Here is a 15,557-nt window from a genome sequence, read left to right on the forward strand (position 1 = left end):
GGCCTCATGGTTGATTTCCAGTGCTTCCTGTATTTCCTCGCTTCTTTTTTGGGAAAGTGAACTCCAGTGAAAAACCATCTTTGGACTGGGCCGGCCTTGTGGACATGCAAACGGGCGCACCGCGACATTTTGCCTTTGGAAAAAATGCATAAAGAACCCAATGTGTTGTCCTTTTAACTGGGCCTAGTGGGAATGAAGTGACATTTTTAAAATGGATGGGGAGGGTGGTGGGTTAGGAGGGGTGGGTGGGATGCGCGAGAGTATATTCCTGGCAGACTGTGGAGACATTTTAGGAAATCCAAGAGGATTTAAGTGTGGTCAAAGACTTGCCAACATAGCCTCTAAGCCGATTCAGGCGAGCGCCTAAGGCAGAGTCAGGATGGCCGAGTGGTCTAAGGCGCTGCGTTCAGGTCGCAGTCTCCTCTGGAGGCGTGGGTTCGAATCCCACTTCTGACATGCCTGAAATGGGTTTTTACTTTTCATGTGATTGCATTCCACGCTTCCTATAACTGCCGGCCACGGATTTCTGGAACAGGGAGATGGAGTTGGAGCTTGCTCCACACACTCCCGTCCTCCAGCTAGGTCTGCAGTTGGTCCTGGAATGCTTGACTGCCCTTTTGGCAGGTGTACTACAGTGCTTAAATGAAAAACCGTCTTAGGACTGTGCTAGCTTTGTGGACTTGCAAATGGGCGCAGCGCGGCATTTTGTCTTTGGAAAAAATGCATAAAGAACCCAACGTCTTGTCCTTTTCACTGGGCCTAGTTGGAATGAAGTGACCTATTTGAAATGGGGGTCAGGTGGAAAGTTAGTGTGACATAGTGGGAGGCAGATGGAGGAGTGAGTGGGGGGAAGCGAGAGGTAAAAAGGCAGGCAGAGGAGTGAACACAGTTCTTCCTCCTCGCCCTCTGCCCAACCAACCACCTGCCTGCCCAAACGGCCCCGAACGGCCACGAACGGCCATTGTATATAGGCTTTGCTGGCAGAACTCTTTAGCCCTGTAATTTAGAGTGAGTCCTGTGCAGGAGTACAGGGAGATCAGGCCGGCCCATACACAGTCCTTTCAGCCTAAACAGGCTCCCCGGCACTAGTGCCCAACCTCTTGTGACCAAGAAGGCTCTAGCACACTGCCTGAACCTCCTGAAGGGTTGGACACAGTGCATGCTTTTATTTGCATAAACCAGCCCGCCTCCTGCCTTCCTATTTCCTGAGGTGTAGTTGCTCGTGTCTGTTAACAGGTGGCAGGCAGCACCGTTCTGCAGAAACATGAAAGACTCATGTGTGCTTGTGACAAGTAGCTGCTGTACATAGGGATTGAACCCTGCACGTCTGTGCCAGTAGTCGTTGTATGAGTGCTGCCCTGCCTGTGATTATTCTTTTGGGAGGAATTTGGAGACTTTAATGCAATAGGAGAGGATTTTAGGCGGGTGGTCTTTGAGACTTTCCAACATTGCCTCTAAGCCGCATCTGAGGGGTGCAAACGGCAGAGTCAGGATGGCCGAGTGGTCTAAGGCGCTGCGTTCAGGTCGCAGTCTCCGCTGGAGGCGTGGGTTCGAATCCCACCTCTGACATGTCTGTAACAGATTTTTTCTTTTCATTTGATTGTAACATTCCAGGCGTCCTATAACTGCTGGCCAAGGCTTTCTGGAACAGGGAGATGGAGTTGGAGCACGCACTGCAGGCCTCATGGTTGATTTCCAGTGCTTCCTGTATTTCCTCGCTTCTTTTTTGGGAAAGTGAACTCCAGTGAAAAACCATCTTTGGACTGGGCCGGCCTTGTGGACATGCAAACGGGCGCACCGCGACATTTTGCCTTTGGAAAAAATGCATAAAGAACCCAATGTGTTGTCCTTTTAACTGGGCCTAGTGGGAATGAAGTGACATTTTTAAAATGGATGGGGAGGGTGGTGGGTTAGGAGGGGTGGGTGGGATGCGCGAGAGTATATTCCTGGCAGACTGTGGAGACATTTTAGGAAATCCAAGAGGATTTAAGTGTGGTCAAAGACTTGCCAACATAGCCTCTAAGCCGATTCAGGCGAGCGCCTAAGGCAGAGTCAGGATGGCCGAGTGGTCTAAGGCGCTGCGTTCAGGTCGCAGTCTCCTCTGGAGGCGTGGGTTCGAATCCCACTTCTGACATGCCTGAAATGGGTTTTTACTTTTCATGTGATTGCATTCCACGCTTCCTATAACTGCCGGCCACGGATTTCTGGAACAGGGAGATGGAGTTGGAGCTTGCTCCACACACTCCCGTCCTCCAGCTAGGTCTGCAGTTGGTCCTGGAATGCTTGACTGCCCTTTTGGCAGGTGTACTACAGTGCTTAAATGAAAAACCGTCTTAGGACTGTGCTAGCTTTGTGGACTTGCAAATGGGCGCAGCGCGGCATTTTGTCTTTGGAAAAAATGCATAAAGAACCCAACGTCTTGTCCTTTTCACTGGGCCTAGTTGGAATGAAGTGACCTATTTGAAATGGGGGTCAGGTGGAAAGTTAGTGTGACATAGTGGGAGGCAGATGGAGGAGTGAGTGGGGGGAAGCGAGAGGTAAAAAGGCAGGCAGAGGAGTGAACACAGTTCTTCCTCCTCGCCCTCTGCCCAACCAACCACCTGCCTGCCCAAACGGCCCCGAACGGCCACGAACGGCCATTGTATATAGGCTTTGCTGGCAGAACTCTTTAGCCCTGTAATTTAGAGTGAGTCCTGTGCAGGAGTACAGGGAGATCAGGCCGGCCCATACACAGTCCTTTCAGCCTAAACAGGCTCCCCGGCACTAGTGCCCAACCTCTTGTGACCAAGAAGGCTCTAGCACACTGCCTGAACCTCCTGAAGGGTTGGACACAGTGCATGCTTTTATTTGCATAAACCAGCCCGCCTCCTGCCTTCCTATTTCCTGAGGTGTAGTTGCTCGTGTCTGTTAACAGGTGGCAGGCAGCACCGTTCTGCAGAAACATGAAAGACTCATGTGTGCTTGTGACAAGTAGCTGCTGTACATAGGGATTGAACCCTGCACGTCTGTGCCAGTAGTCGTTGTATGAGTGCTGCCCTGCCTGTGATTATTCTTTTGGGAGGAATTTGGAGACTTTAATGCAATAGGAGAGGATTTTAGGCGGGTGGTCTTTGAGACTTTCCAACATTGCCTCTAAGCCGCATCTGAGGGGTGCAAACGGCAGAGTCAGGATGGCCGAGTGGTCTAAGGCGCTGCGTTCAGGTCGCAGTCTCCGCTGGAGGCGTGGGTTCGAATCCCACCTCTGACATGTCTGTAACAGATTTTTTCTTTTCATTTGATTGTAACATTCCAGGCGTCCTATAACTGCTGGCCAAGGCTTTCTGGAACAGGGAGATGGAGTTGGAGCACGCACTGCAGGCCTCATGGTTGATTTCCAGTGCTTCCTGTATTTCCTCGCTTCTTTTTTGGGAAAGTGAACTCCAGTGAAAAACCATCTTTGGACTGGGCCGGCCTTGTGGACATGCAAACGGGCGCACCGCGACATTTTGCCTTTGGAAAAAATGCATAAAGAACCCAATGTGTTGTCCTTTTAACTGGGCCTAGTGGGAATGAAGTGACATTTTTAAAATGGATGGGGAGGGTGGTGGGTTAGGAGGGGTGGGTGGGATGCGCGAGAGTATATTCCTGGCAGACTGTGGAGACATTTTAGGAAATCCAAGAGGATTTAAGTGTGGTCAAAGACTTGCCAACATAGCCTCTAAGCCGATTCAGGCGAGCGCCTAAGGCAGAGTCAGGATGGCCGAGTGGTCTAAGGCGCTGCGTTCAGGTCGCAGTCTCCTCTGGAGGCGTGGGTTCGAATCCCACTTCTGACATGCCTGAAATGGGTTTTTACTTTTCATGTGATTGCATTCCACGCTTCCTATAACTGCCGGCCACGGATTTCTGGAACAGGGAGATGGAGTTGGAGCTTGCTCCACACACTCCCGTCCTCCAGCTAGGTCTGCAGTTGGTCCTGGAATGCTTGACTGCCCTTTTGGCAGGTGTACTACAGTGCTTAAATGAAAAACCGTCTTAGGACTGTGCTAGCTTTGTGGACTTGCAAATGGGCGCAGCGCGGCATTTTGTCTTTGGAAAAAATGCATAAAGAACCCAACGTCTTGTCCTTTTCACTGGGCCTAGTTGGAATGAAGTGACCTATTTGAAATGGGGGTCAGGTGGAAAGTTAGTGTGACATAGTGGGAGGCAGATGGAGGAGTGAGTGGGGGGAAGCGAGAGGTAAAAAGGCAGGCAGAGGAGTGAACACAGTTCTTCCTCCTCGCCCTCTGCCCAACCAACCACCTGCCTGCCCAAACGGCCCCGAACGGCCACGAACGGCCATTGTATATAGGCTTTGCTGGCAGAACTCTTTAGCCCTGTAATTTAGAGTGAGTCCTGTGCAGGAGTACAGGGAGATCAGGCCGGCCCATACACAGTCCTTTCAGCCTAAACAGGCTCCCCGGCACTAGTGCCCAACCTCTTGTGACCAAGAAGGCTCTAGCACACTGCCTGAACCTCCTGAAGGGTTGGACACAGTGCATGCTTTTATTTGCATAAACCAGCCCGCCTCCTGCCTTCCTATTTCCTGAGGTGTAGTTGCTCGTGTCTGTTAACAGGTGGCAGGCAGCACCGTTCTGCAGAAACATGAAAGACTCATGTGTGCTTGTGACAAGTAGCTGCTGTACATAGGGATTGAACCCTGCACGTCTGTGCCAGTAGTCGTTGTATGAGTGCTGCCCTGCCTGTGATTATTCTTTTGGGAGGAATTTGGAGACTTTAATGCAATAGGAGAGGATTTTAGGCGGGTGGTCTTTGAGACTTTCCAACATTGCCTCTAAGCCGCATCTGAGGGGTGCAAACGGCAGAGTCAGGATGGCCGAGTGGTCTAAGGCGCTGCGTTCAGGTCGCAGTCTCCGCTGGAGGCGTGGGTTCGAATCCCACCTCTGACATGTCTGTAACAGATTTTTTCTTTTCATTTGATTGTAACATTCCAGGCGTCCTATAACTGCTGGCCAAGGCTTTCTGGAACAGGGAGATGGAGTTGGAGCACGCACTGCAGGCCTCATGGTTGATTTCCAGTGCTTCCTGTATTTCCTCGCTTCTTTTTTGGGAAAGTGAACTCCAGTGAAAAACCATCTTTGGACTGGGCCGGCCTTGTGGACATGCAAACGGGCGCACCGCGACATTTTGCCTTTGGAAAAAATGCATAAAGAACCCAATGTGTTGTCCTTTTAACTGGGCCTAGTGGGAATGAAGTGACATTTTTAAAATGGATGGGGAGGGTGGTGGGTTAGGAGGGGTGGGTGGGATGCGCGAGAGTATATTCCTGGCAGACTGTGGAGACATTTTAGGAAATCCAAGAGGATTTAAGTGTGGTCAAAGACTTGCCAACATAGCCTCTAAGCCGATTCAGGCGAGCGCCTAAGGCAGAGTCAGGATGGCCGAGTGGTCTAAGGCGCTGCGTTCAGGTCGCAGTCTCCTCTGGAGGCGTGGGTTCGAATCCCACTTCTGACATGCCTGAAATGGGTTTTTACTTTTCATGTGATTGCATTCCACGCTTCCTATAACTGCCGGCCACGGATTTCTGGAACAGGGAGATGGAGTTGGAGCTTGCTCCACACACTCCCGTCCTCCAGCTAGGTCTGCAGTTGGTCCTGGAATGCTTGACTGCCCTTTTGGCAGGTGTACTACAGTGCTTAAATGAAAAACCGTCTTAGGACTGTGCTAGCTTTGTGGACTTGCAAATGGGCGCAGCGCGGCATTTTGTCTTTGGAAAAAATGCATAAAGAACCCAACGTCTTGTCCTTTTCACTGGGCCTAGTTGGAATGAAGTGACCTATTTGAAATGGGGGTCAGGTGGAAAGTTAGTGTGACATAGTGGGAGGCAGATGGAGGAGTGAGTGGGGGGAAGCGAGAGGTAAAAAGGCAGGCAGAGGAGTGAACACAGTTCTTCCTCCTCGCCCTCTGCCCAACCAACCACCTGCCTGCCCAAACGGCCCCGAACGGCCACGAACGGCCATTGTATATAGGCTTTGCTGGCAGAACTCTTTAGCCCTGTAATTTAGAGTGAGTCCTGTGCAGGAGTACAGGGAGATCAGGCCGGCCCATACACAGTCCTTTCAGCCTAAACAGGCTCCCCGGCACTAGTGCCCAACCTCTTGTGACCAAGAAGGCTCTAGCACACTGCCTGAACCTCCTGAAGGGTTGGACACAGTGCATGCTTTTATTTGCATAAACCAGCCCGCCTCCTGCCTTCCTATTTCCTGAGGTGTAGTTGCTCGTGTCTGTTAACAGGTGGCAGGCAGCACCGTTCTGCAGAAACATGAAAGACTCATGTGTGCTTGTGACAAGTAGCTGCTGTACATAGGGATTGAACCCTGCACGTCTGTGCCAGTAGTCGTTGTATGAGTGCTGCCCTGCCTGTGATTATTCTTTTGGGAGGAATTTGGAGACTTTAATGCAATAGGAGAGGATTTTAGGCGGGTGGTCTTTGAGACTTTCCAACATTGCCTCTAAGCCGCATCTGAGGGGTGCAAACGGCAGAGTCAGGATGGCCGAGTGGTCTAAGGCGCTGCGTTCAGGTCGCAGTGGGTTCGAATCCCACCTCTGACATGTCTGTAACAGATTTTTTCTTTTCATTTGATTGTAACATTCCAGGCGTCCTATAACTGCTGGCCAAGGCTTTCTGGAACAGGGAGATGGAGTTGGAGCACGCACTGCAGGCCTCATGGTTGATTTCCAGTGCTTCCTGTATTTCCTCGCTTCTTTTTTGGGAAAGTGAACTCCAGTGAAAAACCATCTTTGGACTGGGCCGGCCTTGTGGACATGCAAACGGGCGCACCGCGACATTTTGCCTTTGGAAAAAATGCATAAAGAACCCAATGTGTTGTCCTTTTAACTGGGCCTAGTGGGAATGAAGTGACATTTTTAAAATGGATGGGGAGGGTGGTGGGTTAGGAGGGGTGGGTGGGATGCGCGAGAGTATATTCCTGGCAGACTGTGGAGACATTTTAGGAAATCCAAGAGGATTTAAGTGTGGTCAAAGACTTGCCAACATAGCCTCTAAGCCGATTCAGGCGAGCGCCTAAGGCAGAGTCAGGATGGCCGAGTGGTCTAAGGCGCTGCGTTCAGGTCGCAGTCTCCTCTGGAGGCGTGGGTTCGAATCCCACTTCTGACATGCCTGAAATGGGTTTTTACTTTTCATGTGATTGCATTCCACGCTTCCTATAACTGCCGGCCACGGATTTCTGGAACAGGGAGATGGAGTTGGAGCTTGCTCCACACACTCCCGTCCTCCAGCTAGGTCTGCAGTTGGTCCTGGAATGCTTGACTGCCCTTTTGGCAGGTGTACTACAGTGCTTAAATGAAAAACCGTCTTAGGACTGTGCTAGCTTTGTGGACTTGCAAATGGGCGCAGCGCGGCATTTTGTCTTTGGAAAAAATGCATAAAGAACCCAACGTCTTGTCCTTTTCACTGGGCCTAGTTGGAATGAAGTGACCTATTTGAAATGGGGGTCAGGTGGAAAGTTAGTGTGACATAGTGGGAGGCAGATGGAGGAGTGAGTGGGGGGAAGCGAGAGGTAAAAAGGCAGGCAGAGGAGTGAACACAGTTCTTCCTCCTCGCCCTCTGCCCAACCAACCACCTGCCTGCCCAAACGGCCCCGAACGGCCACGAACGGCCATTGTATATAGGCTTTGCTGGCAGAACTCTTTAGCCCTGTAATTTAGAGTGAGTCCTGTGCAGGAGTACAGGGAGATCAGGCCGGCCCATACACAGTCCTTTCAGCCTAAACAGGCTCCCCGGCACTAGTGCCCAACCTCTTGTGACCAAGAAGGCTCTAGCACACTGCCTGAACCTCCTGAAGGGTTGGACACAGTGCATGCTTTTATTTGCATAAACCAGCCCGCCTCCTGCCTTCCTATTTCCTGAGGTGTAGTTGCTCGTGTCTGTTAACAGGTGGCAGGCAGCACCGTTCTGCAGAAACATGAAAGACTCATGTGTGCTTGTGACAAGTAGCTGCTGTACATAGGGATTGAACCCTGCACGTCTGTGCCAGTAGTCGTTGTATGAGTGCTGCCCTGCCTGTGATTATTCTTTTGGGAGGAATTTGGAGACTTTAATGCAATAGGAGAGGATTTTAGGCGGGTGGTCTTTGAGACTTTCCAACATTGCCTCTAAGCCGCATCTGAGGGGTGCAAACGGCAGAGTCAGGATGGCCGAGTGGTCTAAGGCGCTGCGTTCAGGTCGCAGTCTCCGCTGGAGGCGTGGGTTCGAATCCCACCTCTGACATGTCTGTAACAGATTTTTTCTTTTCATTTGATTGTAACATTCCAGGCGTCCTATAACTGCTGGCCAAGGCTTTCTGGAACAGGGAGATGGAGTTGGAGCACGCACTGCAGGCCTCATGGTTGATTTCCAGTGCTTCCTGTATTTCCTCGCTTCTTTTTTGGGAAAGTGAACTCCAGTGAAAAACCATCTTTGGACTGGGCCGGCCTTGTGGACATGCAAACGGGCGCACCGCGACATTTTGCCTTTGGAAAAAATGCATAAAGAACCCAATGTGTTGTCCTTTTAACTGGGCCTAGTGGGAATGAAGTGACATTTTTAAAATGGATGGGGAGGGTGGTGGGTTAGGAGGGGTGGGTGGGATGCGCGAGAGTATATTCCTGGCAGACTGTGGAGACATTTTAGGAAATCCAAGAGGATTTAAGTGTGGTCAAAGACTTGCCAACATAGCCTCTAAGCCGATTCAGGCGAGCGCCTAAGGCAGAGTCAGGATGGCCGAGTGGTCTAAGGCGCTGCGTTCAGGTCGCAGTCTCCTCTGGAGGCGTGGGTTCGAATCCCACTTCTGACATGCCTGAAATGGGTTTTTACTTTTCATGTGATTGCATTCCACGCTTCCTATAACTGCCGGCCACGGATTTCTGGAACAGGGAGATGGAGTTGGAGCTTGCTCCACACACTCCCGTCCTCCAGCTAGGTCTGCAGTTGGTCCTGGAATGCTTGACTGCCCTTTTGGCAGGTGTACTACAGTGCTTAAATGAAAAACCGTCTTAGGACTGTGCTAGCTTTGTGGACTTGCAAATGGGCGCAGCGCGGCATTTTGTCTTTGGAAAAAATGCATAAAGAACCCAACGTCTTGTCCTTTTCACTGGGCCTAGTTGGAATGAAGTGACCTATTTGAAATGGGGGTCAGGTGGAAAGTTAGTGTGACATAGTGGGAGGCAGATGGAGGAGTGAGTGGGGGGAAGCGAGAGGTAAAAAGGCAGGCAGAGGAGTGAACACAGTTCTTCCTCCTCGCCCTCTGCCCAACCAACCACCTGCCTGCCCAAACGGCCCCGAACGGCCACGAACGGCCATTGTATATAGGCTTTGCTGGCAGAACTCTTTAGCCCTGTAATTTAGAGTGAGTCCTGTGCAGGAGTACAGGGAGATCAGGCCGGCCCATACACAGTCCTTTCAGCCTAAACAGGCTCCCCGGCACTAGTGCCCAACCTCTTGTGACCAAGAAGGCTCTAGCACACTGCCTGAACCTCCTGAAGGGTTGGACACAGTGCATGCTTTTATTTGCATAAACCAGCCCGCCTCCTGACTTCCTATTTCCTGAGGTGTAGTTGCTCGTGTCTGTTAACAGGTGGCAGGCAGCACCGTTCTGCAGAAACATGAAAGACTCATGTGTGCTTGTGACAAGTAGCTGCTGTACATAGGGATTGAACCCTGCACGTCTGTGCCAGTAGTCGTTGTATGAGTGCTGCCCTGCCTGTGATTATTCTTTTGGGAGGAATTTGGAGACTTTAATGCAATAGGAGAGGATTTTAGGCGGGTGGTCTTTGAGACTTTCCAACATTGCCTCTAAGCCGCATCTGAGGGGTGCAAACGGCAGAGTCAGGATGGCCGAGTGGTCTAAGGCGCTGCGTTCAGGTCGCAGTCTCCGCTGGAGGCGTGGGTTCGAATCCCACCTCTGACATGTCTGTAACAGATTTTTTCTTTTCATTTGATTGTAACATTCCAGGCGTCCTATAACTGCTGGCCAAGGCTTTCTGGAACAGGGAGATGGAGTTGGAGCACGCACTGCAGGCCTCATGGTTGATTTCCAGTGCTTCCTGTATTTCCTCGCTTCTTTTTTGGGAAAGTGAACTCCAGTGAAAAACCATCTTTGGACTGGGCCGGCCTTGTGGACATGCAAACGGGCGCACCGCGACATTTTGCCTTTGGAAAAAATGCATAAAGAACCCAATGTGTTGTCCTTTTAACTGGGCCTAGTGGGAATGAAGTGACATTTTTAAAATGGATGGGGAGGGTGGTGGGTTAGGAGGGGTGGGTGGGATGCGCGAGAGTATATTCCTGGCAGACTGTGGAGACATTTTAGGAAATCCAAGAGGATTTAAGTGTGGTCAAAGACTTGCCAACATAGCCTCTAAGCCGATTCAGGCGAGCGCCTAAGGCAGAGTCAGGATGGCCGAGTGGTCTAAGGCGCTGCGTTCAGGTCGCAGTCTCCTCTGGAGGCGTGGGTTCGAATCCCACTTCTGACATGCCTGAAATGGGTTTTTACTTTTCATGTGATTGCATTCCACGCTTCCTATAACTGCCGGCCACGGATTTCTGGAACAGGGAGATGGAGTTGGAGCTTGCTCCACACACTCCCGTCCTCCAGCTAGGTCTGCAGTTGGTCCTGGAATGCTTGACTGCCCTTTTGGCAGGTGTACTACAGTGCTTAAATGAAAAACCGTCTTAGGACTGTGCTAGCTTTGTGGACTTGCAAATGGGCGCAGCGCGGCATTTTGTCTTTGGAAAAAATGCATAAAGAACCCAACGTCTTGTCCTTTTCACTGGGCCTAGTTGGAATGAAGTGACCTATTTGAAATGGGGGTCAGGTGGAAAGTTAGTGTGACATAGTGGGAGGCAGATGGAGGAGTGAGTGGGGGGAAGCGAGAGGTAAAAAGGCAGGCAGAGGAGTGAACACAGTTCTTCCTCCTCGCCCTCTGCCCAACCAACCACCTGCCTGCCCAAACGGCCCCGAACGGCCACGAACGGCCATTGTATATAGGCTTTGCTGGCAGAACTCTTTAGCCCTGTAATTTAGAGTGAGTCCTGTGCAGGAGTACAGGGAGATCAGGCCGGCCCATACACAGTCCTTTCAGCCTAAACAGGCTCCCCGGCACTAGTGCCCAACCTCTTGTGACCAAGAAGGCTCTAGCACACTGCCTGAACCTCCTGAAGGGTTGGACACAGTGCATGCTTTTATTTGCATAAACCAGCCCGCCTCCTGCCTTCCTATTTCCTGAGGTGTAGTTGCTCGTGTCTGTTAACAGGTGGCAGGCAGCACCGTTCTGCAGAAACATGAAAGACTCATGTGTGCTTGTGACAAGTAGCTGCTGTACATAGGGATTGAACCCTGCACGTCTGTGCCAGTAGTCGTTGTATGAGTGCTGCCCTGCCTGTGATTATTCTTTTGGGAGGAATTTGGAGACTTTAATGCAATAGGAGAGGATTTTAGGCGGGTGGTCTTTGAGACTTTCCAACATTGCCTCTAAGCCGCATCTGAGGGGTGCAAACGGCAGAGTCAGGATGGCCGAGTGGTCTAAGGCGCTGCGTTCAGGTCGCAGTCTCCGCTGGAGGCGTGGGTTCGAATCCCACCTCTGACATGTCTGTAACAGATTTTTTCTTTTCATTTGATTGTAACATTCCAGGCGTCCTATAACTGCTGGCCAAGGCTTTCTGGAACAGGGAGATGGAGTTGGAGCACGCACTGCAGGCCTCATGGTTGATTTCCAGTGCTTCCTGTATTTCCTCGCTTCTTTTTTGGGAAAGTGAACTCCAGTGAAAAACCATCTTTGGACTGGGCCGGCCTTGTGGACATGCAAACGGGCGCACCGCGACATTTTGCCTTTGGAAAAAATGCATAAAGAACCCAATGTGTTGTCCTTTTAACTGGGCCTAGTGGGAATGAAGTGACATTTTTAAAATGGATGGGGAGGGTGGTGGGTTAGGAGGGGTGGGTGGGATGCGCGAGAGTATATTCCTGGCAGACTGTGGAGACATTTTAGGAAATCCAAGAGGATTTAAGTGTGGTCAAAGACTTGCCAACATAGCCTCTAAGCCGATTCAGGCGAGCGCCTAAGGCAGAGTCAGGATGGCCGAGTGGTCTAAGGCGCTGCGTTCAGGTCGCAGTCTCCTCTGGAGGCGTGGGTTCGAATCCCACTTCTGACATGCCTGAAATGGGTTTTTACTTTTCATGTGATTGCATTCCACGCTTCCTATAACTGCCGGCCACGGATTTCTGGAACAGGGAGATGGAGTTGGAGCTTGCTCCACACACTCCCGTCCTCCAGCTAGGTCTGCAGTTGGTCCTGGAATGCTTGACTGCCCTTTTGGCAGGTGTACTACAGTGCTTAAATGAAAAACCGTCTTAGGACTGTGCTAGCTTTGTGGACTTGCAAATGGGCGCAGCGCGGCATTTTGTCTTTGGAAAAAATGCATAAAGAACCCAACGTCTTGTCCTTTTCACTGGGCCTAGTTGGAATGAAGTGACCTATTTGAAATGGGGGTCAGGTGGAAAGTTAGTGTGACATAGTGGGAGGCAGATGGAGGAGTGAGTGGGGGGAAGCGAGAGGTAAAAAGGCAGGCAGAGGAGTGAACACAGTTCTTCCTCCTCGCCCTCTGCCCAACCAACCACCTGCCTGCCCAAACGGCCCCGAACGGCCACGAACGGCCATTGTATATAGGCTTTGCTGGCAGAACTCTTTAGCCCTGTAATTTAGAGTGAGTCCTGTGCAGGAGTACAGGGAGATCAGGCCGGCCCATACACAGTCCTTTCAGCCTAAACAGGCTCCCCGGCACTAGTGCCCAACCTCTTGTGACCAAGAAGGCTCTAGCACACTGCCTGAACCTCCTGAAGGGTTGGACACAGTGCATGCTTTTATTTGCATAAACCAGCCCGCCTCCTGCCTTCCTATTTCCTGAGGTGTAGTTGCTCGTGTCTGTTAACAGGTGGCAGGCAGCACCGTTCTGCAGAAACATGAAAGACTCATGTGTGCTTGTGACAAGTAGCTGCTGTACATAGGGATTGAACCCTGCACGTCTGTGCCAGTAGTCGTTGTATGAGTGCTGCCCTGCCTGTGATTATTCTTTTGGGAGGAATTTGGAGACTTTAATGCAATAGGAGAGGATTTTAGGCGGGTGGTCTTTGAGACTTTCCAACATTGCCTCTAAGCCGCATCTGAGGGGTGCAAACGGCAGAGTCAGGATGGCCGAGTGGTCTAAGGCGCTGCGTTCAGGTCGCAGTGGGTTCGAATCCCACCTCTGACATGTCTGTAACAGATTTTTTCTTTTCATTTGATTGTAACATTCCAGGCGTCCTATAACTGCTGGCCAAGGCTTTCTGGAACAGGGAGATGGAGTTGGAGCACGCACTGCAGGCCTCATGGTTGATTTCCAGTGCTTCCTGTATTTCCTCGCTTCTTTTTTGGGAAAGTGAACTCCAGTGAAAAACCATCTTTGGACTGGGCCGGCCTTGTGGACATGCAAACGGGCGCACCGCGACATTTTGCCTTTGGAAAAAATGCATAAAGAACCCAATGTGTTGTCCTTTTAACTGGGCCTAGTGGGAATGAAGTGACATTTTTAAAATGGATGGGGAGGGTGGTGGGTTAGGAGGGGTGGGTGGGATGCGCGAGAGTATATTCCTGGCAGACTGTGGAGACATTTTAGGAAATCCAAGAGGATTTAAGTGTGGTCAAAGACTTGCCAACATAGCCTCTAAGCCGATTCAGGCGAGCGCCTAAGGCAGAGTCAGGATGGCCGAGTGGTCTAAGGCGCTGCGTTCAGGTCGCAGTCTCCTCTGGAGGCGTGGGTTCGAATCCCACTTCTGACATGCCTGAAATGGGTTTTTACTTTTCATGTGATTGCATTCCACGCTTCCTATAACTGCCGGCCACGGATTTCTGGAACAGGGAGATGGAGTTGGAGCTTGCTCCACACACTCCCGTCCTCCAGCTAGGTCTGCAGTTGGTCCTGGAATGCTTGACTGCCCTTTTGGCAGGTGTACTACAGTGCTTAAATGAAAAACCGTCTTAGGACTGTGCTAGCTTTGTGGACTTGCAAATGGGCGCAGCGCGGCATTTTGTCTTTGGAAAAAATGCATAAAGAACCCAACGTCTTGTCCTTTTCACTGGGCCTAGTTGGAATGAAGTGACCTATTTGAAATGGGGGTCAGGTGGAAAGTTAGTGTGACATAGTGGGAGGCAGATGGAGGAGTGAGTGGGGGGAAGCGAGAGGTAAAAAGGCAGGCAGAGGAGTGAACACAGTTCTTCCTCCTCGCCCTCTGCCCAACCAACCACCTGCCTGCCCAAACGGCCCCGAACGGCCACGAACGGCCATTGTATATAGGCTTTGCTGGCAGAACTCTTTAGCCCTGTAATTTAGAGTGAGTCCTGTGCAGGAGTACAGGGAGATCAGGCCGGCCCATACACAGTCCTTTCAGCCTAAACAGGCTCCCCGGCACTAGTGCCCAACCTCTTGTGACCAAGAAGGCTCTAGCACACTGCCTGAACCTCCTGAAGGGTTGGACACAGTGCATGCTTTTATTTGCATAAACCAGCCCGCCTCCTGCCTTCCTATTTCCTGAGGTGTAGTTGCTCGTGTCTGTTAACAGGTGGCAGGCAGCACCGTTCTGCAGAAACATGAAAGACTCATGTGTGCTTGTGACAAGTAGCTGCTGTACATAGGGATTGAACCCTGCACGTCTGTGCCAGTAGTCGTTGTATGAGTGCTGCCCTGCCTGTGATTATTCTTTTGGGAGGAATTTGGAGACTTTAATGCAATAGGAGAGGATTTTAGGCGGGTGGTCTTTGAGACTTTCCAACATTGCCTCTAAGCCGCATCTGAGGGGTGCAAACGGCAGAGTCAGGATGGCCGAGTGGTCTAAGGCGCTGCGTTCAGGTCGCAGTCTCCGCTGGAGGCGTGGGTTCGAATCCCACCTCTGACATGTCTGTAACAGATTTTTTCTTTTCATTTGATTGTAACATTCCAGGCGTCCTATAACTGCTGGCCAAGGCTTTCTGGAACAGGGAGATGGAGTTGGAGCACGCACTGCAGGCCTCATGGTTGATTTCCAGTGCTTCCTGTATTTCCTCGCTTCTTTTTTGGGAAAGTGAACTCCAGTGAAAAACCATCTTTGGACTGGGCCGGCCTTGTGGACATGCAAACGGGCGCACCGCGACATTTTGCCTTTGGAAAAAATGCATAAAGAACCCAATGTGTTGTCCTTTTAACTGGGCCTAGTGGGAATGAAGTGACATTTTTAAAATGGATGGGGAGGGTGGTGGGTTAGGAGGGGTGGGTGGGATGCGCGAGAGTATATTCCTGGCAGACTGTGGAGACATTTTAGGAAATCCAAGAGGATTTAAGTGTGGTCAAAGACTTGCCAACATAGCCTCTAAGCCGATTCAGGCGAGCGCCTAAGGCAGAGTCAGGATGGCCGAGTGGTCTAAGGCGCTGCGTTCAGGTCGCAGTCTCCTCTGGAGGCGTGGGTTCGAATCCCACTTCTGACATGCCTGAAATGGGTTTTTACTTTTCATGT

The 15,557-nt window shown here is 51.0% G+C and overlaps 17 non-coding genes across 17 annotated transcripts; all 17 read left to right on the forward strand.

The window, feature by feature from the left end:
* The first annotated feature begins 373 nt into the window (after positions 1-373).
* Positions 374-456, forward strand: TRNAL-CAG (transfer RNA leucine (anticodon CAG)). Its single transcript has one exon. It is a non-coding gene; the product is annotated as a tRNA-Leu (tRNA).
* A 1,030-nt stretch (positions 457-1,486) lies between these two features.
* TRNAL-CAG (transfer RNA leucine (anticodon CAG)) lies at positions 1,487-1,569 on the forward strand. Its single transcript has one exon. It is a non-coding gene; the product is annotated as a tRNA-Leu (tRNA).
* A 482-nt stretch (positions 1,570-2,051) lies between these two features.
* Positions 2,052-2,134, forward strand: TRNAL-CAG (transfer RNA leucine (anticodon CAG)). Its single transcript has one exon. It is a non-coding gene; the product is annotated as a tRNA-Leu (tRNA).
* Positions 2,135-3,164: 1,030 nt separating this feature from the next.
* TRNAL-CAG (transfer RNA leucine (anticodon CAG)) lies at positions 3,165-3,247 on the forward strand. The gene has a single exon. It is a non-coding gene; the product is annotated as a tRNA-Leu (tRNA).
* A 482-nt stretch (positions 3,248-3,729) lies between these two features.
* On the forward strand, positions 3,730-3,812 carry TRNAL-CAG (transfer RNA leucine (anticodon CAG)). The gene has a single exon. It is a non-coding gene; the product is annotated as a tRNA-Leu (tRNA).
* Positions 3,813-4,842: 1,030 nt separating this feature from the next.
* On the forward strand, positions 4,843-4,925 carry TRNAL-CAG (transfer RNA leucine (anticodon CAG)). Its single transcript has one exon. It is a non-coding gene; the product is annotated as a tRNA-Leu (tRNA).
* A 482-nt stretch (positions 4,926-5,407) lies between these two features.
* TRNAL-CAG (transfer RNA leucine (anticodon CAG)) lies at positions 5,408-5,490 on the forward strand. The gene has a single exon. It is a non-coding gene; the product is annotated as a tRNA-Leu (tRNA).
* A 1,580-nt stretch (positions 5,491-7,070) lies between these two features.
* TRNAL-CAG (transfer RNA leucine (anticodon CAG)) lies at positions 7,071-7,153 on the forward strand. The gene has a single exon. It is a non-coding gene; the product is annotated as a tRNA-Leu (tRNA).
* A 1,030-nt stretch (positions 7,154-8,183) lies between these two features.
* Positions 8,184-8,266, forward strand: TRNAL-CAG (transfer RNA leucine (anticodon CAG)). The gene has a single exon. It is a non-coding gene; the product is annotated as a tRNA-Leu (tRNA).
* Positions 8,267-8,748: 482 nt separating this feature from the next.
* On the forward strand, positions 8,749-8,831 carry TRNAL-CAG (transfer RNA leucine (anticodon CAG)). The gene has a single exon. It is a non-coding gene; the product is annotated as a tRNA-Leu (tRNA).
* A 1,030-nt stretch (positions 8,832-9,861) lies between these two features.
* On the forward strand, positions 9,862-9,944 carry TRNAL-CAG (transfer RNA leucine (anticodon CAG)). Its single transcript has one exon. It is a non-coding gene; the product is annotated as a tRNA-Leu (tRNA).
* Positions 9,945-10,426: 482 nt separating this feature from the next.
* On the forward strand, positions 10,427-10,509 carry TRNAL-CAG (transfer RNA leucine (anticodon CAG)). Its single transcript has one exon. It is a non-coding gene; the product is annotated as a tRNA-Leu (tRNA).
* A 1,030-nt stretch (positions 10,510-11,539) lies between these two features.
* On the forward strand, positions 11,540-11,622 carry TRNAL-CAG (transfer RNA leucine (anticodon CAG)). The gene has a single exon. It is a non-coding gene; the product is annotated as a tRNA-Leu (tRNA).
* A 482-nt stretch (positions 11,623-12,104) lies between these two features.
* Positions 12,105-12,187, forward strand: TRNAL-CAG (transfer RNA leucine (anticodon CAG)). Its single transcript has one exon. It is a non-coding gene; the product is annotated as a tRNA-Leu (tRNA).
* A 1,580-nt stretch (positions 12,188-13,767) lies between these two features.
* On the forward strand, positions 13,768-13,850 carry TRNAL-CAG (transfer RNA leucine (anticodon CAG)). Its single transcript has one exon. It is a non-coding gene; the product is annotated as a tRNA-Leu (tRNA).
* Positions 13,851-14,880: 1,030 nt separating this feature from the next.
* Positions 14,881-14,963, forward strand: TRNAL-CAG (transfer RNA leucine (anticodon CAG)). The gene has a single exon. It is a non-coding gene; the product is annotated as a tRNA-Leu (tRNA).
* Positions 14,964-15,445: 482 nt separating this feature from the next.
* Positions 15,446-15,528, forward strand: TRNAL-CAG (transfer RNA leucine (anticodon CAG)). Its single transcript has one exon. It is a non-coding gene; the product is annotated as a tRNA-Leu (tRNA).
* The last annotated feature ends 29 nt before the right edge of the window (positions 15,529-15,557 follow it).

This window comes from Ambystoma mexicanum, chromosome 11, assembly GCF_040938575.1.
Source record: "Ambystoma mexicanum isolate Mex_15411 chromosome 11, UKY_AmexF1_1, whole genome shotgun sequence".
In the NCBI taxonomy this organism is placed as follows: Eukaryota; Metazoa; Chordata; class Amphibia; order Caudata; family Ambystomatidae; genus Ambystoma; species Ambystoma mexicanum.